At 43.0% G+C, this 26,587-nt stretch overlaps 1 protein-coding gene across 11 annotated transcripts in view; it reads left to right on the top strand.

Annotated features, from left to right (window-relative positions):
• The first annotated feature begins 1,373 nt into the window (after positions 1 to 1,373).
• Positions 1,374 to 26,587, top strand: part of CLIP1 (CAP-Gly domain containing linker protein 1) — a 116,272-nt gene continuing 91,058 nt past the window's right edge. For 7 of the 11 annotated variants that reach the window (XM_032431623.1, XM_032431622.1, XM_032431620.1 and 4 more), the window contains exon 1: positions 1,974 to 2,094. The gene's annotated coding sequence lies outside the window, so the exon portion shown is untranslated. Of the gene's footprint in view, positions 1,392 to 1,973; positions 2,095 to 17,336; positions 17,845 to 26,587 lie in introns of those variants that run through there. The other 4 variants (XM_032431625.1, XM_032431624.1, XM_032431617.1 and 1 more) reach the window with 3 other exon arrangements.

The raw sequence follows: 26,587 nt of genomic DNA, 5'->3' as shown, positions 1-26,587 counted from the left end.
TAATATTGGCCACACTGTGGGACTGAGCACAGTCAGTGTTCTGCTAGGAGGGCTGGGACTAGGCCTCGGTCACAGAATTTAAAGGAGTACTAAAAACTCAGTAGTTTAGAGAAATAATATTTTAACACAATATTAAAAAATAGAAATTAGGGCACCTGGGTGGCTCAGTCAGCTAAACGTCTGCCTTCGGCTCAGGTCATGATCCCAGCGTCCTGGGACTGAGTCCCACATTGGGCTCTCTGCTCAGCGGGGAGCCTGCTTCTCCCTCTACCTCTGCCTGGGGCTCTGCCTACTTGTGTTCTCTCTGTCAAACAAACAAACAAACAAACAAACACAAGCAGGGGGAGTGGGAGAGGAAGAAGCAGGCTTCCCGCTGAGCAGGGAGCCTGATGTGGGGCTGGATCCCAAGACCCTGGGATCATATCCTGAGCCCAAGGCAGACACTTAAGGACTGAGCCACCCAGGCGTACCCCCAAAATAGAAATTAATGCAAAAAATCTATAATGAACAAAATATCAGCATTTTAAAATCAAGACAGGCTCAGCAGAATGAGTAGGGGAGAAAAGATAAAAACAGAAAGGTTTACAGTTGCCCCCCACCATTAACAGTGACCTCATTTTATGGCATCTATGATTATCTAGGTTGCTTATTAGAGCTGAAGTGTTCAGATGAGGGGGTGAGGGGTGAGTCTTTCAGATTAGGAATATGGATACTGGATTTCAGGGGGGCCCCCACCACTTTGACCTCGCAGCTGGCAAACCAGGGCAGTATTGAATTAAGAAATGTCATTTTTGTGATTTAAAATGTGAATCGAGGGGAGGGGCCAGCAGATCAATTTACTTAGTTCAGAGCTTCGAGGATTTCCAACGTAGCTCCCTCCCTATGCCCTGTGCGAGCCTGTTGGTCCAGCAGCACAGTGCTTTGAATAAAGGTCAGCAAAGGGGTCGCCCTCCTGATTATTCTCTTCTACCCCGCAGGAGGCGGCGGCCCTGGGGCCCCTTATCCACCTCGGAGTCGCTGCAAAACCCCGGGCTTCCCCGACAGCTGCAAATTCCTCCCAGGAGCTGCAAAGCTTCTGGGGTTGCCATGGTCAGGGAGAGTGCAATGCTGGCCGCCCTGTGCGGCAGCAGCCCCGGGCAGGCTGTGGCTGCCTCCTCTCCGGTCCCTTTCAAAAGCTTTTAAGGGAGATCCCTGCGGGGAGGCGGGAGGACGGGACATTAACCAGGGCTTTCGTCCAAGCGGCTGGGGCGAATAAAAGAGGCTTTTCTCAAACTAATGGAGCAAGTGCTGGGCTTGTTTCAAGGGATTTTAAACCGTTCGCTGGAGGAAAGGAGACTGCCGACGGAGATGGTCCTTCTCAAGCTTCACTTGCTGTAGGCGGCTCCTTTCAGGTTCTCCCCGGAATTCCGCACCCGGGGTCCTTTCCCGGAGGGAGAGGAGGACAGGGACGACGCTCCCTAAACTTAACCGGCTGTGGGCAGCTCCCCCTAGCCCGTGCCCAAGGATTTCTCACCCTGGGTCTGGCGAAGAAGAGGGGGGAAAAAAAAATCAGCCCCACGCTGGCAGGCTGTGGTCAGGACTGAATGGAGCTCCCGGGTGTGACCTGCCAATTCTGGGAACATTTTCAGAAAATGCGCAGCTAACCGAAATGAGGAGAAGCCCCTCAGCCCAGGCCTCTGGGGGCTTCCCTCACACCTTCCTTCCATCCCGGTCCTCATTAGGATCTGAGGGCGGGACGGCGGGCGCGCCGGGCGGCTGGCGCTCGGCTCCCGGGCAGCGGCGGGTGCAGACAAAGAGGCGGCGGTGCGGGGCTCGGGCCGGGGCCCGGGGGTGGGCGCGGGGCTCAGGCACTGGGCGGCCGGGCCGGGGGCGGGCGCGGCGGCCGAGCGCGCGGGGAGGAGCCGCCGCCGCGTCTTCTCCTGGCGGCGCGCGCCCGCCCGGCCCCGCGGCGGCGGCGGCGGCGCGTCACGCTCTCCCCCGCCCCGAGCCGACGAGCCGGGAGGCGGGAGGCGGCGGCCGCGCGGCTGCTGCTGCTGGTGCTGCAGTGGGGCAGGTGGCGGCGACTGGCGGCGACTGGCGGCGACCGAGGCGACGGTGAGCGGGGCGCGGGCCCTCTCCCCTTCCCTGGTATCCTCCTCCCCGTCCCCTTGCGCCCGGCCGGGCCCGCTCCGGTCCGCCGGGCTCGGGGCCGGGGGTGGGGGGCCGGGCCCGGCGTCCGGGAGGGCCCCGAGTGCCGCGAGCGGGGCCGCTCCCGTGGGGACCCGGGGAGTCCCGAGCGGGTGGCCCTGGAGGCTGGGGGTCCCTGGGGTGCCCCCCCCCGCGGAGCCGGAAAAGTGGCTCGGCCCTGTCAGCGCCGAGCCCGGCCTTCCCTTCCTCCGTCCGCCTCAAGATGGAGCTTGGACTCCTTGCCCCTGCGCCGCCCCAGGCGCCGCTCCCTGCCGGGCGCCCCGCTCCCCTCCCCTTGGCCTTGGGGGGCCTGGGGCGGCCCGGACCCCGCGGAGGCCGAGCCCGGGCGGGACCTGTTGCCCCCGGGCGCTGCCGCGCGGCCTCGGGAGCGTTCCTCGGGCCCTGCCACCCGGTGCCCGCGGGCCGGAATGGAGGGCACCCCGGCCGTGGCTTTTGTCCCCCTCCCCCCAGGTGGGACTGTGATTCTCGGAGAAGGTGGATGACAAGAGGTGACAAGGATTTCTCAAATAACACCAGTGCCCCGTAACCCGAGCCTTCTCCCTCGGCAGGGGATTGGCTCGGAAGACAGATGACACTTGTGTAGAGGTTATTTTAAAAGCAGAGCCTTCTGATTCCCCTAATTTGGAGGTCCTGTGCTTCAAAAATCTGATTTTTGATTTGGGGATAAACCCTGAACTCGGCTGTTTCTCCACTTCATGTGGCTTTTCCATCTGGCAGGAACCGAGCACCACCCCCTCCTCCTTTCACAGCCCCACCTCTTTGGTATGAAGAAATTACACGTCAAGTCTGTGATCTTCTGCATACCTGTTTTTAGCAAAACTTGGTCACCATTTACCGTATTTTAAAAGGAGGGTAGAGAAAATTGGATTTTTTTTTTTTTTTTTTTTAAGCGACCTTGCCTTCTTCCTGTTTCAGGTTAGAACAGTGCCTGGCCAGTAAGAGCTCAGTATTAGGGTTGCTGCAGTTGTGGTTACGATTCTGGTTGGTGTGACTGTTTTATTACTATTACTATAACCTATGGTATCCACAAATCAGGAGAACAAATGTGTTTGACTTTTGGGTTTAATGATAACCTTTTGCAGGGATCCTCAGTTATGTTGCTCCTCAGCCTTGGGGCATTTTTTTTCCTCTGGAAATAATAACAATTAACCTTTATTGAGGGCTTCCTTTGGTCAGGCTTTGGGCAAGTCTTTTATGTTTTATCTCATTAATCATCCTTACCCAATGAAGGTGCTATCATTATCCGCATTTTACGGAGGAGGCATCCAAAGGTCAAGTACCTTGCCCAGGGTCATACAACTATTACATGGTGGTGTCAGGATTTGGGCTCAGGTATTGACTCCACCAGGTGCTTAGTTATTAGATTAGTATAGTGAATTCCTGGCAAGGAGCAAGGCTGGCCTTTATTAAACCAAAGGAAGTAGATGATCACTAGAACAACGCTGGTGCTGGGTTTTTGACGTTTTTTACTTTACCACAGAAAGTGGTAAAGTACGTCTTAGGCCCCCTCGTTCAAAGGAGTAAAAGAATCTGAAACTGGGTGGGATCCCTTGTAGGTATTGTCTGAAAATAAAGATCATGCCCTTCCCTACCTTTTCAAGAATTGCTTAAGCTCCGGCCTGTGCTTAAGCACAACAGAAGCTGATCTGGTTTCTGTTCTTTAGGAGTTTCGAATTTGGTGTCCTTCTTACTTATATTAAAAAAATTTTTTTTTTTTTACCCAGTGTCTAACATTGAGTCTGTTGCATCCCATGTGACTCATACATAAATACATGTGAACTTAACTCAGTAATGTTTGACCCTTGCTTTTAAGTACTGTCTCTGTTGGGATTCTAAGCCCAATGGATGGTTAATAAGAGATGAACTGGTCCTCTTGTACTCCATACAAACGTAGGCATCTTTGAATTTTTCCCTTGCAGGTGTTCTTGATTATTATTTGCAGATATATTTCTGGCCATATATGGTCACACACAACACACATACGTATATATACATGTATATTTCATTCTGGGAATGTATATGGTAAGGACCTTCCACTGTATTTTAAGATTTTTATAAAGTAATCTCTACATCCAGTGTGGGGCTCGAACCCACAACCCTGAGATCAAGAGTTGCATGCTCCACCAACTGAGCCAGCTAGGCACCCCTTTTATTTCACTTTATAGCACCCTCTGCAGGATTCTGCCGAGTAGTGTGTTTGGTAAATATTATTTAGTTAAATGCAAATATGAGGTTCATAAGTTTTAAGATTGGTTTTATTCAAGTCAAAGCTAAAGAAAAAAGCAGAGGGTAGGGTGGTGAAGTTACATGGAGATGGCTTAATATTTTTTTTTTTTAAAGATTTTATTTATGTATTTGAGAGAGAGAGGGAGAGCACAAGCAGGAGGAGCAGCAGAGGGAGAGGGAGAAGCAGGCTCTTCGCTGAGCAGGGAGCCCAGTGCGGGGCTCAGTCGCAGGACCCTGGGATCATGACCTGAGCTGAAGGCAGACACTAAACCGAATGAGCCACCCAGGTGCCCCGAGATGGCTTAATATTAACATTAAAAGGACATTTTGTTAAGTGTTAACTAAAGTGAGGCTTTTTACCCCATATAACTTTCTACTTTATCCCAATTATCAGCTTCTTAATTCTCTTGTACAAATGAGGTGTGAGGTCCAGTGTTTTTTTCAGATGTAAAGAGTGCACAGTGTTGTTGATCAGTCCTGACAAGCTGATAGTTCTTTGAAGTGTTGTGATATCCTCCCCAAAGGCAGCAGGTGGGGCTGTGGGGTACCTATCTGTGAGCTGTATTAAGTCTCATTTGGTATTTACTCAACAGATATTTATTGAGCACGGCCCTGTGCCAGGTGCTGTTCTGGGTGCTGATGGGATAGCAGTGAATAAAACTGAAATCTTTGTTCTCTTGGAACTCCCCCTTCAAGTAGGGGAGACATACAATAACCATATCAATAAAATTTATTGTATGTTGGACAGTGATACATGGTATGAAAAAAAAAATTAAGTCAGGGAAGAGGAAAAATGCAGTTTTGGGGACAAGAGTTAGGGTAATAAGAATTTTAGATAGGGTGGCAAGAAGAGACCTTGATGAGAATGTGACTTGAGTAAAGATCTAGAGGAAGTGAGGGAATGTAGATCCCTGAGGGAAGGGCATAATAGGAAGAGGGAACAGCAAGTACAAAGGTCCTGAAGGGGGAGTTTGGGAGAGGAGAGGACCGATAATTTAAGGCCATATAGATTGTAGTCCTTAAAATATATATTTATTAAAATATTTTAAAATAGCGAAAGACACAGAATAATAATGTTATTGATTTTGTTGAAGAAGTAGTTAAATATGAGGGAACATATGAGGCTCAAAGAATTTTACTGACTTGGTAAAAGGCCACACGGCTAGTGAATGAGCTAGAGATTGAACCCTACTTTCTGGTATTTTCAGCAATGCACAAGTATGTTGGCAGGAGCACCATAGTGGTTGGCAGAAAGGCCAGACCAGTACTTGATGTTCAGACTTGCTATTGAGTGTATACTTTGCTATTTGTATGCAGGATCTTTGCTCAACCCTGGGAGGCCTTGTAACTGACATTTGCATATATAGCTTTTTCCTGGAATTGTGCTCCTGGCAGCAAAGCCTTCCTTTTTAGTCTTAAAAGTTTCATGGTTCAGAAATCTCTGTTTAATATAAACCTTCATGTAAGTCTCTTCAATCTTAATTGGAAAGCATTGTCAGTATTGCCCTGGATATGAGTTTTTTAGATAACCGTTTAGGGAGGCTTTAAACGATTACAGCATCTTACATATTTTTAATATACATAGTGTATATTCCCCATATAGATGGAACTCAGAGAATCCATATGCTTTAAATCAGCATTTCAGTTACAATGCTCTTTTAAGGGAAAACATACTGACTGATGGTACTACACAAGAATTTCAAGTAAGAGTGACCTCTTCAGATTTCAATCAGGGGAACAGAGAAGGCTTTATTACTATTTTTTTTAAGGTTGGCAGATACTAGTAAACCAACCTTGGATTTGGCTAGGACATCTGGGTTAATATCCTGGTCCTGGCACCAAGTACCAAGGAATCTTGGCCACCATTAGTAAAAGGGTTTTTTTTTTTGTTTTTTTTTAATCTCCATCTGGCACTTCCAGAAGGACAGATTCCACTAGCACTAACTCAATGGGTGGGTCTGGTTTTTAATTGTCTAAAGCGGTTCAGCAACAAAATCTTAAAACTATTCTTTGTAAAATCTTTGAAAAGAGGAAGTAGTCCTAATACAGAATCCCTGTTGGGAACTCTCTTTGGTATCTCTTTTCCTGGGGAAAATGTATTCTCTTCCACCTCTTCTCAGGGATCCTAACAAAAGTACAGACATTTTCCTGCCCGAATATTTTATATAAGCACAAAGTCTAATATACTTGCGACTCCAGTTAATAGTTTGATATTTGTATTCTGCTTTGCTTACTTACGTCTAAGTATAGCTTGGATTAGATCCCAGTTTGAACTCTGCCCGTTTTTCACACTTAAAATTTTCGAGTCCTTGATTTACTGTATCTTCTCTGAAATTAAAGGCCTGAAGATCCAGATGTTCAGGGTGTACAAATCATCCGAAATTTGGGTTTGATGTATAAAGGGATGGCAACTTTAACGAGATTTTTTTATCAGATTCTACAAATCTTAGTCGTGTAGTGTGTTGAAATATTTGGCATATTTTCCCACCTCTCTTCTCAGGAAAGATAAGAGATTTTAGGGATATTTTCCTAAAAATCTTGAAACCAGATCTTTTGACCTCCTGCCTTGTCTCTTTAACTGATTTACTCCTAAGAATGATTTATTATTGGAGACATTATGTTCTAATACCTTAAGGCAGGAAGGATCCTATTAGACTTTTCTTTTCCAGACTATAGAATAAATAAGCTTTATAGGCATGGTAATTTTTTTTTATGGCCTAAGTGAAAGAAAACTATTATCACTAAGTTTCTTTCACACATGGGTGACTAGAAAAAACTGTGTATCTTGAAACCATATTGCTGATTTCTGTTGTAACGCATATGTGGCTTACTTAGGTTGTTACATTGAGAATCTAGCTTCAGAGTCAAATTTAGATTTTATTTTATTTTACTTTATTTATTTTTTTTAAAAAAATTTATTTGACAGAGAGAGCGAGAGAGGGAACACAAGCGGGGGGAATAGGAGAGGGAGAAGCAGGCTTCTCGCTGAGCAGGGAGCCCAATGCTCGATCCCAGGACCCTGAGATCATGACCTGAGCCTAAGGCAGATGCTTAACCAACTGAGCCACCCAGGTGCCCCATTTATTTATTTATTTTTAAAGATTTTATTTATTTATTAGAGAGAGTACAAGCAGGGGGAGCAGCAGGGAGAGGGAGAAGCAGGTTCCCGCTGAGCAGAGAGCCCGATGTGGGGCTCGATCCCAGGACCCTGGGATCATGACCTGAGCCGAAGGCAGGTACTTAACCAACTGAGCCACCCAGGCGCCCCTCAAATTTAGATTTTAGAAAATGTTTTCTAGTGAAATGATTATTTTTCGGAGGTTCTCAGGTGCTTTTTCTCTTATATATCAGTTTTACAATGGCCCTTATGTTTTAATAATATATATTGTTTTATAATATGTGGGTTCAATACATAATGTATAAAACAAACACACATACAAAAACACAGAAAAAAGCAATTTACCCATAATCCTATTGCCCAGAGAAAATCATTTCAGTGTTTTAGAGTATGTCCTTCCATCTGAATTTATATTACTATTTTTAAGTAATTAAAAGAGTATAATTTTCACTGGAAATACTCTCAGCAAACCAGCATGAGGAATCAGAACTATAGTTAAGAAGTTTGAGGTCCTGAATTTGCTTCAGCCTCAGCTTGGGCAAGTTGCTTAACCTCTGATTGTTGCTCTGTAAAGTGGGGGTGACACTTGTCCTGTTCACCCTATGTGGTTGCTGTATTAATGGAAGGGATTTGGCTTTGTTGAACCGGAGAGCTCTAGATAACCTTGTTCGGTGGTAACAGTAATGCGGAGGGAGTCCGGGCTTTCAAATGCCAAATTGGCCAGGGAACATGAAGACAAAGGAAAGGCCAGTCCTGTATCACTGGTTGCCTGTGTTTGTTTTGTGCATGGTTGGGTTTATCGAAAAGCTTTTCAGGTGAATGTGACCAAGAGAAAGTGTCCTGTGTGTGGGAGGAGAAATCTCCAGAAATGCCAGTTTATCAAACATCTCTTGTGTTCGGAAGACTCTCCTAGATAAGGAACTCTGTGTCTCACGAGTGAGACAACTGCAATGAGTACGGTGGGACCTAAGGTGGGACCCTGGAAGGTCATCACTTCATTAGGGTTGGGTGTGTGTGTCTGGGAGGGAATCCCAAGTAGGAGTTAGCCCTTGTGTTTGGTATTGATGGAAATCTGGGGTTTTGAGGCAGGGATAGTTTCGGTAAGACATTCTCGGCCAGATTGAGCAAAGATAATGAGGCATAAAAGTAACATGTTGAGATAGTAGCTGCTCTGTATTTTGAGGGCAAGTAACAGGAAGTAAAACTAAGAAGTTTGGGTTTACATCAAGGAGAGGCTTCCCTGCCCTGATGAGGAGTTCATCCTCCTGGTCTCTAGCATTTTATAATCACTGAGTTTTCTGCAAGTCTTTTTTCTGTTGTTTGGTCAAAAATAGCGGCTAGTAGGTGGTAAACAGGAAAAACTGCTGGGTAAACTCTCTTTTTCGTGCAAAGTTGTACCACTATCACCACCATCAGTTTTAGTATCTTTTCTTCATCCCAAGAAGAAACCCTGTATTCCCAGCAAGTCTGTCTCTATAGACTTGCCTATTCTAGACATTTTGCATAAATGGAATCGTGCAGTATGACGGACTTCTTTCACTTAGCAAAATGTTTTCAAAGTTCATTCATGTTGCAGCATGTATCAGTACTTTATCCTTTTTAGGGCTAAATCATTTTCCATTGCTTGGATATACCACCTTTTTGTTGTTGTTCATCAGCTAATGGACATTTGGGTTGTTCCACTTTTTGCCTATTAGGAATAACGCTGTTTTGAATATTTGTGTTTGTGAGTGGACTTACGTTTTCATTTATCTGGGGTGTGTACCTAGGAGTGGAATTGCTGGTTCATATGGGAGCTCTACCTTTTGAGGAACCACACAACTGTTTTCTAAAGTGATCGTGCCATCAGCAATGAGTGAAGTTCCATTTTTTCCACATCCTTGTCAACTCATTATGTTTTGTTTTAATTTTTTTTAAATTGCAGTCATTCTAGTGAGGGTGAAGTGCGGTATCTCATTGTAATTTTGATTTGCATTTGCCTCGTGACTAGTGGTGTTGAACACCTTTTCATGTGCTTATTGGGCATTTATATAGCTTCTTTGGAGAATATACCAATTATCTTTTACTTCGACCTTCAGAATATTAAGTGCAAAAGCAACGTGCAGAACACTAGTATGTTAGTGTTTGGCATAAAAACATACAAAAGAATACCAACCATCTTTTTTTCCAGTTGTTTTTATTGTGGTAAAATACACATAACAAACTTTACCATCGTAACCATTTTTAAATTTACAGTTCAGTGATGTTAAATACCTTCCTCTTGTGCAGCCGCCACCACCATCCTTTTCCAGAACCCTCTTCATCTTGCCAAAATGAAACTCTGTATCCATTAAACACTAATTCTCCATCCCCCTCTCCCTCCCCCTGGCAACCACCATTTTACCTTCTGTCTCTATGCCTTTGATTACCTCATATAAGTGGAATCACACAGTACTTGTCTTTTTGTGAGTGACTTATTTCACTTAGCATAATGTCCTTAGGGTTCATCCATGTTGTAACATGTGTCAGACTTTCTTTCCTTTTTAAGGCTGAATCCTATTCCATGGTATGTATAGACCATATTTTGCCTGTCCACTCATCTGTCAGTGGGTACTTGGATTGCTTCTGTGCTTTACTCTTATGAGTATTGCTATGAACATGGGTGTACAAATATTGCTTTGAGACCCTGCTTTCAATTCTTCTGTATATATACCCAGAAGTGGAATTGTTGGATCATATGGTAATTCTTTTTAATTTTTTGAGGCACCACCATTCTGTTTCTACAGCGTCTGCACCATCTTACATTCCCACCAACAGTGCAGAGGGTTCCAATTTCTCCACATTCTCGCCAACACTTGTAATTTTCCAATTTTTTGGTAGTAGTCATCGTAATGGGTGTGAGGTGGTATGTCCCTGTAATTCTGATTTTCATTTCTCTAAAGATTTGTGGTGGTGAACATCTTTTCATATGCCTGTTGGCCATTTGTGTATCTTTGAAGGAATTGTGTATTCAAGTCCTTTGCCCAGTTTTAAGTTGAGTTTTTGTTTTTGTTGTTGTTGTTGAGTTCACCAATTATCTTTTATTTTCTATATCTGTCAGGCATTTATTGAGTACCTGTTGTAGGGAGGCACTAGCCCAGATGTTGGAGATAAGTAAAACAGGCACACCTCTGCCTTGGGGAACACAGGGCTTGTAATGGAAGTCAGTCCTTTGCCTGGTAGCAGATCCTGGCTCTGTTACTTTATGGAAGACCTCCTACCAACTACTTAACCTTTTGGAGCTCAGTGTTCTCATCTGTAAATTGGGCATTATAGCTACTTCGTGTAGTTGCCATGCAGATTAAATGAATTAATGTGTGTAAAACTCAGTAAATGTTAGAACTCTTCTTTCCCTTCCGTTTAGTCCCTGGTGTCTTCCTGGCTGCCTGTTGGTAAGGAAGTTAGCTGTCAGCTCAGTTTTCTTCTTTCATTTAAGTCAGAAAGGGGAAAAACCCACTTCTACCAGTATGGGAAATTAAAACCTTTCTTCCTGGCCATGTTTTTGAAAGTTAGTTTGAGTAGGAGTGCCTTGCCATTATTAAAGGGCACGTTTTTAATGAACAGTTGTCACTAAAGAACTTGTAATTTATGAGGAGTTAAATATTCAGCATGGAAAAGCATCTCCTGCTCCTCATGTCAGAACTCGTGCCTTGCCAAATTTCAGTCCCTTTGTATGTCAGTTTTATTTCCCAGAGTTTAATTAAAGGTGAGGCTTTTATTTTCTTCTTTTTTCTTTTCTTTTCTTTTTATAATTTTAAGTAATGTCTACACCCAGTGTGGGACTTGAACCGACAACCTGGTGATCAAGAGTCGCATGCCCTATGGACTGAGCCAGCCAGGTGCCCCAAAGGTGTGGTTTTTCTTTCTAAGGTCTGATAGGACCTGCTGTGTGTCTGTATGGAAGATTACCTAAGCAGGGAAAAAATAACCAACAACGAAGCTGGGTATTAAGATCCAAATGAAACTATTTCCTAGTCTCTGTTTACAGTATCTAGGGTGGTTGTACAGAAAAGCATCTTAGGGACTCGTAAGGAAAATGAGTAGAGTGGTATCTTCTCTTGAAAGAGCTGGTGTCCTTCAGTACTGTGAAAATAGAAATGTGATTTTTATTTCCCCCATTGGATCTGAAAATCTATATAGCAAATACTAAATTTGCTTATTTGCAGAATAAAAACAAGAGAGATTTTATAAAGAGGAAAAAAAAAAACCCAAGTGATTGTTTTGTGAGTTATCTTTGTGCCTTTTTCTTATTCAGAACAAACAGCTGGTATGTTTGCTTTTAATATGGGCAGTGTCTGTTTAAGGGGAAGAGACAGTATACTTACTTTTATTCTTTTGTGAAGATTGGAAAGGGACACCAATTTTAACTTGCCTGGGGATTGACTCCTCTCACTGCTGTATATATAACAGATCAGAAACTTTTATTCATCGGCACACTTTAGGGTCAGGAGTCTTTAATCTGAAGATTGAGGTTTTATGTCCTAGACTGTTAAGTAACTGGGACCTTAACAAGTGATTTCACTTTTTAGAGTCCATTTCCTCAGTGGTAAAGTGAGGAAGTTGAACTAGATTGCTAAGATCTCTTCTGATTCTAAAATTTTATGATGCTATATTAAGCACATTTGCTCCTTTTGACACATGAGTGTAATTGACTGCTGTCGACCTATTAAGTAAGTTCTTCTGGGAGGCACTGATCAGGCCTAGTAATTTCTGTCCCTTTTAAGATCTTTCTCTAAACTGGTGGTATCAGTTACAGAGTCACAGGAATTTTGTAGAAATTTGTGTAAATGAGCAAAATAGCTCAGATTATTCAGCTTTCCATGCTCCCTTTTTAAAAAATTCTTTTGCAGCTGGAGGAACTTTGGGAGGCTGCATATTTTCTGTTTAAGTAGCAGGAACATAAAATAAATCTCCACTCAAACTTAGCTCTACAAAGACATTCATAATTGCAGGCGGTTGCATCATGATACAGAGTTTCAACTTCTAGAAAAATTGCCTAATGCTCCGGATCTGATTGCTTTGGCTTGGTTGGATTTCAGCCCCCTCCTTCTCCTTTTTAAAACTGCTGTAGACTTTGAAATTCTGGTAACAATTTGTATTCTGCACTATGTCATACACTGAGTCTTAAAAACATATAATTTTCAAGCACAGAATAATTTTTGAAATGGTCATGTCTGTCTGTTGATACCCTGTTCTGACTTCATTCAGCAAACATCCTGTACTGAGTCTTTAATCACTTAAAATTCTACTTCTGACTTTCATAGAGAGATGTGGTAAAAGTTCCTGTTTACCTTCAGTATCTTATTGTATGATATTCTCAAACCAGCACTTAAGGTTCGTGGACTGATTTTATAAATTGCTTTGTAAGGTCTCTACCAGTTACAAATTGGAAGTACAACAGTTCAAATGTGGCACCGTTTGAACTAAGGAGTCAGTTAATCTTCTGACCCTTCCTGGCTTGTGTCCTTTAGTGTCTAAATGTGCTTTTCACATTGATTCTTTTTTTTTTTTTTTTTTTTTGGGTGGGGGTTAAAGATTATTTATTTATTAGAGAGAGAGAGCAAGCAAGCATGAGCAGGGGGAGAGGCAGAGGGAAAAGCAGACTCAGGGCCCTATGAGGGGCTCAATCCTGGGACCCTGGGATCATGACCTGAGCTGAAGGTAGACACTTAAGAAGCGACTGAGCCACCCAGGTGCCCCTCACATTGATTCTTTTAAACAAACAGTGACTACACTATTTACTTATCTTTTATCTTTTGTACTCTATCCTTGCTAGAGATGTGCACTTTGTTTTTAATTTTTGTGTTAACTTTAAAGCTGTTTGACTCTGGCTTGTTTAAAAAGTTATGTCATGTGTATTTTGTTCTAAGTCTTAGGCTTCTGCTACTGTATATTAAACATTTTTTTTAAGATTTTATTTATTTGAGAGAGTGAGAGGGAGAGAGCACAAGCAGGAGGAGGGGGAGGGGAAGAGGAAGAGAAGCAGACTCACCGCTGAGCAGGCAGCTCCATGCAGGCCCTAATTCCAGGGATCACGACCTGAGCCATAGGCAGATGTTTAACCGACTGAGCCACCCAGGCACCCCTACATTAAACATTTTTTATGCTGTATCTCAATATTTCATGATATTCTGTTAAGAACACCACTATTTTCAGATGCTCTGGCCTCCTGAACAAATTTGAGACATTGCTCCACCCTTTTAGGCATATGCCTTGGAAAGACAGAGTCAGCCCTCAGGAAGATGGATTCTCTTTCTCCTCTTTCCACTTTGGAAAATTGTCCTCTTCTCGTGTATGTTTATTTCTGACAGGGCTGCATGGCCTTTTCCCCTGGCTGATCTTGTCATTATTCCTGAGTCTTTTAATCCTCTGCTGGAGATGGTGGGATGAAGAAACAGAGGGGCAGTTTGGAATTTTCCTGTCGTCACAGGCACCAGCCTTCACAGGCACCAGCCTTCACAGGCACCAGCCTTCATAGACCTACTGCTCAGGTTTAAGATTTTATCCTGTTACCCTTTAAGCCAATCACTTAGTTGCTGCTGAAACCAAATGGCCCCAGACCCCTGCTTGCTCTTCTCTAGTTTACCTCCCTTGTTCTGGCACTAATTTGAAGCAGTGGATCTGTGGCCCGTGCCCTGAGCTGTGTTTAGTAGCCTCTCACACGTTTTTTCTCTGCTCAAGGGGCTAGCTTCTGGGAAACCGAACCAGCCATGGCCCTAGGCGGCTTCATGTCACTCATCATCAGTTCACACCGACTGACCCCAGGTGCTTGCCAGATACTCCACTTTGGAGGAGATGCTCTCCATCCCTCAACCAGTATTCTGTGTCTTCATTAAGAAGACTGACAAGTTTTTCTAAAGTTAAAATGTGGGACAATGCCTTTTCTTCCCTGGGTCTTACATTTTAAATTATGGCCGCTAGACTGTTTCAAAGTCAAAGACAATTTACTGAAGTTTAGTAAAGGGACAAAAATATCGGATTAGTAAGAAGCGAATAACTAACAGCAGTTAACCCTTAGCATCTCTGACTGTCCTGCAGTTTTTTCCCTCCAGTCCCTGAGCCTTTCTTTCCACATGTTCTTATCACTCCATTCCTTGGTTTCTTACAGTCAGAAAGGCAGCAGAAGCTAAGCACGCTGCTGCTTCAGTAGAATAATGCTCTTTCTCCCCTCTTTGTACTTGAAACGCTGCTCCTGCTACATTGGCCTTAAATCTGCCGGTCACTAACTCTCTGGTTCCCCTCGTGTATCTTGAGACACACTTATTAAATTTTCATCCGTAACGCAATCTCTGTACTTCGCTTTGAGTTTTGTGTGGGTATATTTTCAAACTCTTAGTGCTGAGCTGTCAGTTTTACTGGCCAGTGCCTTGTGCTACAAGCAGACCATCTTTATATATTATGTATCCCCTGTCAAATAGGTATTTTATTTTTTTATTTTAATTTTTATTTTTTTAGAGGGAGAGCGCACTTGCATGCACACACTCAAGCTGGGGGATGGGCAGAGGGAGAGGGGGAGAGAGAATTTTTTTTTTTTTACATTTTATTTATTTATTTGACAGAGAGAGACAGCGAGGGAGGGAACACAAGCAGGGGGAGTGGGCGAGGGAGAAGCAGGCTTCCCGCCGAGCAGGGAGCCCGATGCGGGGCTCGATCCCAGGACTCTGGAATCATGACCTGAGCTGAAGGCAGACGCTCAACGACTGAGCCACCCAGGCGCCCCGGGAGAGAGAATCTTAAGCAGGCTCCACACTCAGCATGGAGCCTGAGGCAGGGTTCGATCTCAAGACCCTGAGATCATGACCCGAGCTGAAATCAAGAGTTGGATGCCCAACTGACTGAGCTACTCAGGTGCCCCTCAAATAGATACTTAAAAAATTTTTTTAAAGATTGTATTTATTTGACAGAGAGAGAGCACAAGCTGGGGGAGTGGCAGGCAGAGGGAGAGGGAGAAGCAGGCTCCCCTCCCAGGACCTGGAGGTCATGACCTGAGCCAAAGGCAGATGCTTAACCAACTGAGCCACCTAGGTGCCCCAATCAAATAGATATTTTATTTTTATTATTATTATTTTTAATATTTTATTTATTTATTTGACAGAGAGAGACACAGCAAGAGAGGGAATACAAGCAGGGGGAGTGGGAGAGGGAGAAGCAGGCTTCCCACTGAGCAAGGAGCCCGATGTGGGGCTCCATTTCAGGACCCTGGGATCATGACCTGAGCCGAAGGCAGACGCTTAACAACTGAGCCACCCAGGCGCCCCTCAAATAGATATTTAAAAAATCCTCTTGTTATAAATGCTTTCCCCCCTTTTTTTATCTTAATGATTATTCAGTTTTAGATTCAGGATTTTACATTTTTCCTTTTCCTCACATACGTGTGTTAAATGAAGTTGGAAAGACGAATGTTGTACACCCAGGGGGATTTGGGGCAACTGGCAGCTTTATTACTGATGCCAAGAGGAAGGCCACTTCATTTATATTCTGCCTTAAACATATATTCTAGACCTGTACCGTCCAGTACAGTAGCCCCTTATGGCTATTGAGCACTTGAAACGTGGTAAGTCCTAGTTGAGCTGTGCTATAAATATAAAAAACACAATGGGTTTCAAAGCCCTAGTAGGGAAAAAAAATGTGATACAGCCTATTAATTTTTTTAAGAGTTTGTTTATTTATTTATTTGAGAGAGAGAGAGAGAGAGAGTGAGCACAAGCAGGGGGGAAGGGCAGAGGGAAAGGGAGAAGCAGACTCTCCGCTGAACAGGGCGTCTGATGCAGGACTCGATCCCAGGACCCTGGGATCAGGACCCCAGCCCAAGGCAGATGCCCAACTGACTGAGCCACCCAGGTACCCCAGCCTATTAATAATTTTAATATTGATTACATTTTGAAGTAATATTTTGGATATATTCGGTTAAGTAAAATGTTAATTCAGCTGTTTTTAGTTTTCTAAACATGGTTACTAGAAAATTCAAAATTATAGATTTGTCTCACATTATATTTTTATCAGACAAGGCTGTTCTAGAAAGTATGCTGGTGTCAACAAAGATAATGATCTAACTTGAGATTTACAGCTCTTACATACCATTCACTAGAGGTAGTAATTGAACAGTTTGCCCATAGCGTCGTTGACCTACTTTTAAAAAGAAGCCCCTGGGTTGGGAAACTCCATATTGCTGTCATCTTCGTCAAAGGCTTAGAGATAGTAAGATAAGAGTTACTTGGTGCTTTAGTTTGAAAATTGCAGTATTGCATCATTTTATGGGTTCTTGTTTTGGTGTTGAGTCAGTTCAGGACTTTTCTGAACTCTTACTGTGTACCAAATACTTTTGGTCCTTTGGATGCAAAGACAAATCTCACCCCTGACCATGAGGAACTTAGTCATCGTGTGCTATGCAAACAAGACAAGTGTGATTCATCATTCAGTAATAGAAGACCGCACAGTGGCTAGGGAAGTGCAGAGAAGGAAGAGCTAGGGCAGGGACAGTCATCTGGAAGGACCCCACTAGGAGGGGTGCTCTGCCTACATTCTTTTACAGAACGTCCCGGAAGCCCTTAGGCGGGGGAACGTGCAGTGGGGAGCAGTAAGGGCTTTGCTGTGTAAACAGCCCGTCCTTGGGAGGCGAGGAGCAACTCTGCACTTCTCATCGCAAGAGTGTAAGCTCAGCTCGGCCAGAAAGGGAGATGTGTTCAGTTAGCCCCTGGCAGGCCCATCAGCTTATTGGTTGGGTTTTGGTGGTCTTGGGTGAAGTTGGAATACTTGACCTTCCTTGTTTTACTCAAAAGTTGAAGAAAATATGTAAATGCTCTTCAGTTTTGTCTTTTCCAGTCTTTTCTGTATGTAGATATGAATGTGAATGAAACCAAAAGGGGGAAAAAAATCGAATAATTTGCCTTTCTTTAGTGGAAACATGAGTCTGTTTGGAAAGCTACCAGAGTGTTGTGTAAGTGTTTTCAGTGGCTGAAGCAGACCGGCTCAGGTTACATTGCATCTCCCACGTTGGGGGTGGGGGACAGCAAGTGACATAGCATACAACAGACACTTACATAACCATGACTCCAGGGGACGGGATTAAGCTGTGAATGAACCTCCCAAACTCCGGAATATGATACTGGAACACAGCCTTTGAATTTCTCTCTCAAGCTTGACTTGAAAATGAGCTTCAGAAACATCTCTCTCAAACTAGACTTTTCATTACCCTTGGAACTTCTTTAGCTTCTCTTCTTTTATTAAGTTCGTGAACTTTGATCATTGTAGAATTAGAAGGGGGCTCAGAAGTCTCAGAGTGCGGCTGTCTGTAGGTAAGTCACGTAACCTGTCTGGTCCCCCACAGGGCGGAGTTGAGACCTGGGTCTCCAGATTCCCCTCTACCATAGCCTGCGGCCGGCTTCCAGAGGCTCAGTGCCAAACACCCTCTCCTGGCAGATGAACTTCATTGCAGAGTCTCAGATTCTTCAACTCTCCTTTGCCTCCCAACAGAATTTCCAGAGTTAGTAAATAGTGGAGGATTTTTGTTTTGCTCATGGGGGGAAGTGGACCATGAGGGAACCAGGTGAAAGGTGGGGATGTGATTTGCCTGGGAAGATACAATGCTCTGCTGGAGGGTGCCAGGAGATGCTGAGCTTGCTAGGAGCTGATCTTATCAGACGAGCCTTCTCTCTTCACACATGGCAGAGTACTCTTACTTTGGCAAAGTTAGAGCCACAGTGGCTTTTCTTTCACTTTGGATCCTTGCCCTTTCGCTTAGGGAGTTTGGATTTGAAATCCAAAACAGTCAAACCACAAAAGAATGGAGTGGGAAATGGATCTGACTTAGTAACCTCTAGTTAGAACTGAGGATACCAAGGTCTGGGAAGGAGTTAAATGCTAATTCAAGGTCATCCAGCTGGGACAGAATCCAGGTGTTCATTTCCTAGTCTAGCCTTCTTTTCGTACCTTTTTTTTAAGCCTTAACTTTTTTAATAACAGTAAATGAAAACAGCAAAACAAAAATGAGTAAACAAAACCTTAAATCAGAGGAGTTATGAAGAACATAATTCCTTTTGTTTGAAGATTTATACTGTGCTTATTTTTGGGAACTGCTTGTTTTGAGGAATCTTGTTTCTGTAAATTGCTTAAGCTTTTTTTAGGTTATGAGGGAGAAGGCGAGGTTTAGATTTTACTAAAATACTTCCTATAATAAAAACTTTACATTATGGAGTATTTCAAATGTGCACAGAAGTAGAGAGAATGCTGTTATCACCTAACTGAACAGTTCTCAATGCATCAGTCTTAGCTCACTTAAGTTTTAGTGTGCTGTATTAGACTTGTATGTTTTTTACACCTGTTTTGCCCTTGCCAGTTAAACATCTTTTTGCCTTTTTTAAAAAAAAGATTTATTTATTTATTTATTTATTTTAGAGAGAGTGCATGCTTGTAGGGGGTAGAGGGAGAGGGAGAGAGAAACCCAAGCTGATTCTATGCTGAGTGGGGAGCCCCACGCTGGGCTTGATCTCAGGACCTGATATCACCACCCTGAGATCATGACCTGAGCAGAAACCAAGAGTTGGACACTCAACTGACTGCACCACCCAGGAAAGTATAGTACTTTTAAGAAAATATAATACTTTTATTTATTTTTCATATAGTTATGCTTTTTGTGGTATGAAGTATTTCCATCTCAAGTACTTATCTTAAAAATTTCTTCAGTTGACTTAGTAGAGGAGATTGTAAAACTCTAAGCATACTTTTTAATTTTTATTTTATTATTTTTTAAATATTTTATTTATTTGACAGAGACAGAGCGAGAGAGGGAACATAAGCAGGGGGAGTGGGAGAAGGAGAAGCAGGCTTCCTGCTGAGCAGGGAGCACGATGTGGGACTCGATCCCAGGACCCCTGGGTCATGACCTGAGCCGAAGGCAGCCACTTAACGACTGAGCCACCCAGGCGCCCCATTTTACTGTGTCTTAAAAAATCATTTTTTTTTTTCCTGCTCAAGAAATGATATCTGTTCATTAAATCACATTTAACAAACTCAAGAAAACAGAGATCTAAAAACTACCACTAATCCTATCACCTGGAGATAATTATTAATAATCCTTTGTTACATTTCCTTCCAATTCAAGCATTTTTAACTGCTTAGAAATAACAGTAAATTTTAACTAATTCTTATTCTGTGCTGGCTTGTGAACTCCAAAACTCCTAAGAGGGGGAAGCTGTAACAGTTACCAATAGTCTGGAAATTTTGCCCTTTCTTAGCAAGAATACACTATTGCAGAGCTGTGGTGAGGCTTTATGCTTTTGGCATTTTCAAAATTAACTTCTAGGTTACACATCTTAATCCTCACTCCTCTTAGTAAATAGAGTAAATATTGGGACTGGCGAAGTTAGATTGTCAAGGCAGAGGTAACATTTTAGGTTTATGATTTGCTTCCTACTCAGTTTTCAGAATTCTTAAATACTGTTTAATTTTTCAGGAGAGAATACTAAAAAAAGTTGTTTGAAACTGAGCCAGAATGAAAACTTGCCAGCTTGAAATACATAAAAATATGTTTCTGGTGGTGAGGTGAGGACTTCGGTGTATGTGCTTTTCTCTGCTTACCTGCATTGTTTATTCTGGTCAGCAGTGGAGAAAGATGTGGCTCGTCTTAGATGGGAGACCCTTTGGGAGAAGGTGTATTTCTTGAGTCATCACCTCCAGTTTCAGGGATATAGAACCTTCTGGGTTTTGTTGTTGTTGTTTTTAAGTAAGCTCCATGCCCATCATGGAGCCCAATGTGAGCCCAAGGCTTGAACTCATGACCCTGAGTTCAAGAGCTGAGCTCAGATCAAGTCAGATGCTTAACTGACGGAGCCACCCAGGCATCCCTGGTTTTTCTTTAAAGTGGTGAGGTTGCGTCCTAGAGGCCGACCTACATCAGAATTCTTCTTTGTGATGTCATCATCATGACCTCATAGGCAGGGTTGCTCAAATTGTTTGTGCAACTTTTGGCAGATATGAGCTGAGGCCTGGCCTGATTCTACAGACACCATGAGGTACCAGTTTGTCTCATATTGGTAGATTGCGTTGACTTTCGTGCAACTTCTGTAGATTAAAAAAAAAATACAGACATTAATGTTAGGCTCTCTATATTTTACTGAAGATTGTATAATGGTAAGAAAATCATTGTTTTAAAATATCCTCTGGCAGGAAATTTAAAAAACAGAAAACTAAATAGTAGAGCGGTATTTTACTGTGTGAATGAGTATGTGGTTAATCATTGGCTTTGTTTGCTATGTAATTGGCTATCAGTTTTCTTGTTTCCTGCAAATCTAACATTTTTGTTCTTTGAAAGAATATCTTCACCATCAGGGCAGCTAACAGTTTGAAATGATCAGACATGGTTATCAGAATTAGTATACATTATTTATTACCCAGAGGCCTAGATGCAGATGCATCACAGTTCAGAAGTTATCATTTGTTTTTGAATATATTGCTTTGCTCTTTGTACCTGTTTTAGCTGGAGTTGGAAGAAAAAGTGTTGGTTCACACAAAGGTCCAGAAGTCTAGTCTTTCATGGTTAATACATGTAATTTCCTCAAGGATTGTCCTCCCATATTTTTTTAATTTTTATTTTCAAAGATTCTATTTACCCATTTATATGAGAGAGAGAGGAGAGGGAGAAACAGACTCTGTGCTGAGTGCAGAGCCTGACCTGGGCTCGATCCCACAACACTGCGATCACGGCCTCGCTGATATCAAGTCGGAGGCCCAACCGACTGAGCCCCGCAGGTGCCCCTATTTTTATTTTTTTTAAGATTTATTTATGAGAGGGAGCATGGTGGGGAGGAGCAGAGGCAGGAGGAGAGGGTCCCAAGCAGACTCTGTGCTGAGCACAGAGCCCAACGTGGAGCTTGACCCCACCACCCCGAGATCACGACCCAAGCCAAAACCAAGAGTTGGACGCTCAGCTGACTGTGGACCCAGTGCCCCAAGGATTGTCTTTCTTTAAACAAAAACTTCAAAAACCCTGTGTCCTTATGTACTGGGTGCAAGCACTTGATTAATTATCCCCTCCCATCTTTTATTTAAGTAGATATATTGGTCTCTTCTAAATTTGATTCTGTGAGTTTAAGTTGAGAGATTATTAGGTGGCCAAAAAATTTTCTTTTTTGTTTTGTTACGGCTTTTCCCTCACAAAGCATGTCAGTATTAGAGAGATTCAACATCTCATTTTTTGAAGTAGACTTCTCTTTTTAAAATGTTGTCCCAAGTGTTTCCCTCTGTAACAGCCACATGTCCCTATTTTCTTAAACATGTAAGACCTAGAATCTTAAAACATTCACTTTCTCTGAGACTACAAGCCCTTCATGGGTCCACTAGGTGTGTTCCCTTTCAGATGTGTGTCTCTAACTGGGATGTCTTTAAGACAGCTTCTTAGAAATGAGCTGTCCTGTACACATAAGTTGTAGAAATTTAAATTTGAATATGCAAATTTGAAGTGAATTTTAGCTACGGGGACTAACTGCTTTAGATCAGTTTTCATGGTTACAAACATTTCTACATTTGGCATATATTCTTATGCAGGGAGAATAGAAGAATCTTTGGTTTTTGAATTCCCATTCCCTTTGCAAGATCTCTTTCATGGAAGGGTTATCCAGATGGGGTCTGAATAGTAGCGGATCATAGCAGAGGGTAAGTCATCCGAGAGGCATCTTAAAATGACAGTTTGGTAGTTTGCTGGGGCAGCTGAAATAGCGCTTGCTCACTGTGCTCTGCATAGTGTTAGGTGGCTCTGGCTTCGTTTCCAGCCTTGGGATTCATTACTAGAGTCACGTTTTTATTTTTATTTTTCCTTCCTCCCAGGTCTTGGTAATAATCCATTGGTTTTTTCCCCTAAAGGCAAAATTTTTTTCTTATCTGGATGTTTTCAATATTCTTTATGAAGCATAGATTGTTTATTAAAAGGAGTAACTGCAGTAAGCTAATGTTCTCTGTTTTGAGAAGGGTGTAGTCTTGAACTGTATCCCCAACCCCTGAAAATCTGTTTAGAACAGAAGGCTGATATCTATGTAATTTCCTGTTAAAATACTGTGTAGTGAGGGAAGTTTTATCTGAAAGTGGGGTGCTTGAATTCTTAGAAATACTAGCTAGGCGTTTGGGTGCACTGTGTACTGGCATTAGCCTAATCACTTGAAACCTCCCCAGATGCTGGTCTCTGCCAGTATCCAACAAATGTGTACCAAATCTTGACTTCCCTGGGGGTAGGACACATTTTTTTGTTGGGTGGAGGAGGATAGTTGTACTTTCTGGAATCCTAACTTGGAGTAAAGCTGACATTCTCAAGAAATGTAAAGCACACTCTTTTTGGGAAATACCAAAGAAGATATGTCTTCTAAGATTATTTGCTTCCCTGAAATGAATACCTTGCCCTTTTAAAATTTATTTAGGTCAGATCTCAGAGTTAAATCACAAACCAGGATATTAATCTACTTCAAAATTTTTGCTTATTTGAGGCCTGGCTTTTTTTTGTCTCAAAATAAACTGGTATGTTACACAGGGAAAAACCAAAACCAAAACCCCTGTTCCTCTAGTGTTGATGTTTAGCAACAAAGCTTCCTGTCAGGTGAAATGTAAACCTTGTGCTGAGAAGGAAGAGAACTGGAAGGGATTGTGCAGCTGAGCCGCTTACATATCCTGGAGTCCTTCTGTCTGGTATGGAGTTGGTGCTTGGAAGGAGATCTCCCTCCCTGCACATCCCATGAGAATGTACAAGCAAAAGAGTAGCTATTTTTGACTGTTCAGAAGTGAGTTCTAGAGATAAACATTTTACAAAGGGCTCTTGGCTTGGGGCGCCTGGGTGGCTCAGTTGGTTAAGCTTCTGACTCTTTTTTTTCTTTTTTTTTTAAAGATTTTATTTATTTTTTGACAGAGAGAGACACAGTGAGAGAGGGAACACAAGCAAGGGGAGTGGGAGAGGGAGAAGCAGGCTCGCCGTGGAGCAAGGAGCCCGATGCGGGGCTCGATCCCAGGACCCTGGGATCATGACCTGAGCCGAAGGCAGACGCTTAACGACTGAGCCACCCAGGCGCCCCCCTTTATTTCATTTTAAAAGAATTTAAACTTTAAGCAGCACATGTGGCTAGTGACTACCGTACTGGATAGTGCAGACCTAGAATATTTAGCTTTTAGTATGACTTACAGACTGGGGTGAGCAGTTGATGGTAAGATACTATAAAAATCTTAAAAATAAAAGTTATTTTACCAGCAAAAAATGAGTTTATTTGGGAATAGCAGATAATTGCAATTCAGGACAAGCAAGCCATAGCAAAAAGCATAGGCTGGTCTAACAAAGGAGAAGCACGTTACTTTATGGAGAAAGAAATTGGGAAGAGTGGTTTTTGAGGAAAATCCGTTGGAGAAAAGCAAGAGTTCAGGGTCATGACTGTTTCTCATTAGCTGAGTGGGGTAGTCGATTTCTTGGAGGAGATGCAGTGTGTATCTTCTGCTGTAATTGATGATTCTTCTCTGCTGACAGTTCTTGTGGGGTCTGTCCTTGACGATTCTTGACTGGTACTGCTTGAGAGCTCCCCCTTCTGGCCTCCTGACTCTGGGTTAGTGAGGTTTCCCTTATAAATGTTCACGTTATCAAGGCAGAGTAGGTGGAGGAACATCTGGTCTCTGCCACCCCACGTGCAGAGTAGTAGAGAAGGCCGGAATTTGTCATTTGTGTTTGGTGGTATCTAATCTTTATAGCCTCTCCAAATTTATCCTTGCTAAGGTGTTATCGGAAGAATTTGAGGTGAGAACCTTCCTTTGTATTTCCATTTTGATCACTGACTTCAGATGCTCATGGCTTCTCTTCCCTGAAATTTAAGACCTGCCCTGGCAGCCCCTGTCTGTTACTTGGACCCACGGTTGGAGTGGGTGAAGACTTGGCATGCCACTAGAAAAAGCCTGCCAACCCTTGGTTTAAATCTTTGCTTGACAGTGGTAGCCAGGTTAAGATAACTGAGATGAACAACTGACATAAATTCAGGCTTTAACAGGAAACTCTAGCCATCTTTCATTTCCTACCACTAGAATCTCGAGGCTTTTCACTTGAGGTGAAAGGCAAGTAAAAGCTGATCATAGTAAATTTCTTAGATTGAACTCTAAGGCTCTTGTCTAACTTGATTTCTCGCAAGAATCTTCTTACGTTTGTCAAACCAGGCTTCTCATTGTCTTACATGCTTTATACCTTTCCTCCTCCTCCTTCTCTGGAGTCTTACCTGTCTGCCTTTTTAAAAATCCTGACTGCCAACACCCGCACAACAGTGTTACTTTCCTTTGAGCGCCTACAGAAAGCTTGCCTTGCCATGGAGCCTTTTCTTTCTGCCTTAATCCGCTCTACCCTTCCATCTTCTGAAAACACTTCCAGGATCATCACATGGTTTGGTATTTCTCATAAATTATATTGTATTCTTAGTTATTTTCATATATATGTGGGTCTTTTCTTCCCCCAACTACATTATAAATTCCTTGAGCTTACGCCTAGGACGTGTATTTTTCTGTCACCTATAGCAAGCACCAGGTATAACTTTTTAAAGTTTGTTTATTTAATCTCCACTCTGACTGTGGGGCTGGAACTCACCACCCTGAGATCAAGATTCATGTGCTCTTCCAACTGAGCCAGTCAGGTGCCCCCTGACAAGTATAACTTTTTTAAAATACTGATACAGGGCACCTGGGTGGCTCAGTTGGTTGAGTGACTGCCTTCGGCTCAGGTCATGATCCTGGAGTCCCAGGATCGAGTCCTGCATCGGGCTCCCTGCTCAGCAGGGAGTCTGCTTCTCCCTCTGACCCTCCCCCCTCTCATGCTCTCTCTCTCTCATTCTCTCTCTCAAATAAATAAATAAAATCTTTAAAAAAATAAAATACTGATACACCCGGCCTGGTTTGTAGAGTCATTTAAACAATTGAGGCTATTTTCCTCGTTCATTTTATTTAATGAGGATTGTTGATAAAGTACTGTGGGGACCATAACAACGACTAAAAGGCGCTTACAGCCTGGTGGATCGCATGGGCTACACACAGAGCTCAGTGGGCTAGGTGCCAGGAAGAGGCCCAGACTCTGCTGTGGGAAATTGCAGGATGGGCACAATTTCACTGGTGAGCACTGGAGAAGGCTTTGTGGGGCAGATGAATGCCTGAGTTTGCCCTTGAGTAAAGGTTTCAGCAGATGGCGATCACTAGACTTGGAAAGGGCATCAAGGCTGAGCGAACTGCCTGAAACAACAGCGGTGGGGACTGAAGTGCCGGGGCCTCTGTGTGTCGTGGTATTTGAGGAATCGGACACCTGGCTGGTTCACGTGCGTGTAATTGAGAAAATGAACCTCAGGGGACTTTTCTTACCAGCTGTTCAGCAGTGAGTGGTTCTCAGACGGGCTTAAAATCTGGGCCCACCCCCAGGGTTAGTTTCAGTAAGTCTGGGTAGGGGCCCCGAAAACTGAGGTTCCCAGGTGATGTTGTACTGCTGCACATTTTGAGAACCACTGAGTTAGAATACAGTCCATCTGATAACCGCCTTAGAGAAATGCCTGGCTACATACAGAAATACCCCGAGGTTGGTGCATAATTGTGTTCTTTTTGCTTTATGTACATACTTCTCGTCTTCCCACACATTGTAAGTTCACTTGTATCGCTCAGCCCCTGGCACAGTTAGTAAATGCTCTATTTGCTAGCTTGGCATCCTCATCTGTAAGTATCTGAAGCAGAAGTGCATGCTTCTGGAAGCCCTTCGGGAATGGGGGTTTTCAACCTTTGCAACTCTAAGTGTAAAGCATAAATGAATATAGCAGCAGTTCTCGCACTGTTTTCTGCAGGACCCTTTTACCTTCTTAAAAAATTGAGCTTTTCTTTATTTAGGTTTTATCCATTGATGTTTACCATATTAGAAATTAAAGCTGAAAATATCAGTTCATCAGAAATTATGATAAACCCATTACACATTACATAAATTTTTAATGAATAACTGTTTCTCTAAAATAAAAACTTTAACGAGAAGGTGACATTGTTTTTACTTTTTTTTTTTTTTTTTTTTTA

Source organism: Phoca vitulina, unplaced genomic scaffold (assembly GCF_004348235.1).
Source record: "Phoca vitulina isolate PV1807 unplaced genomic scaffold, GSC_HSeal_1.0 scaffold46, whole genome shotgun sequence".
NCBI lineage: Eukaryota > Metazoa > Chordata > Mammalia > Carnivora > Phocidae > Phoca > Phoca vitulina.
This window is presented reverse-complemented; position numbering and strand designations above follow the sequence as displayed.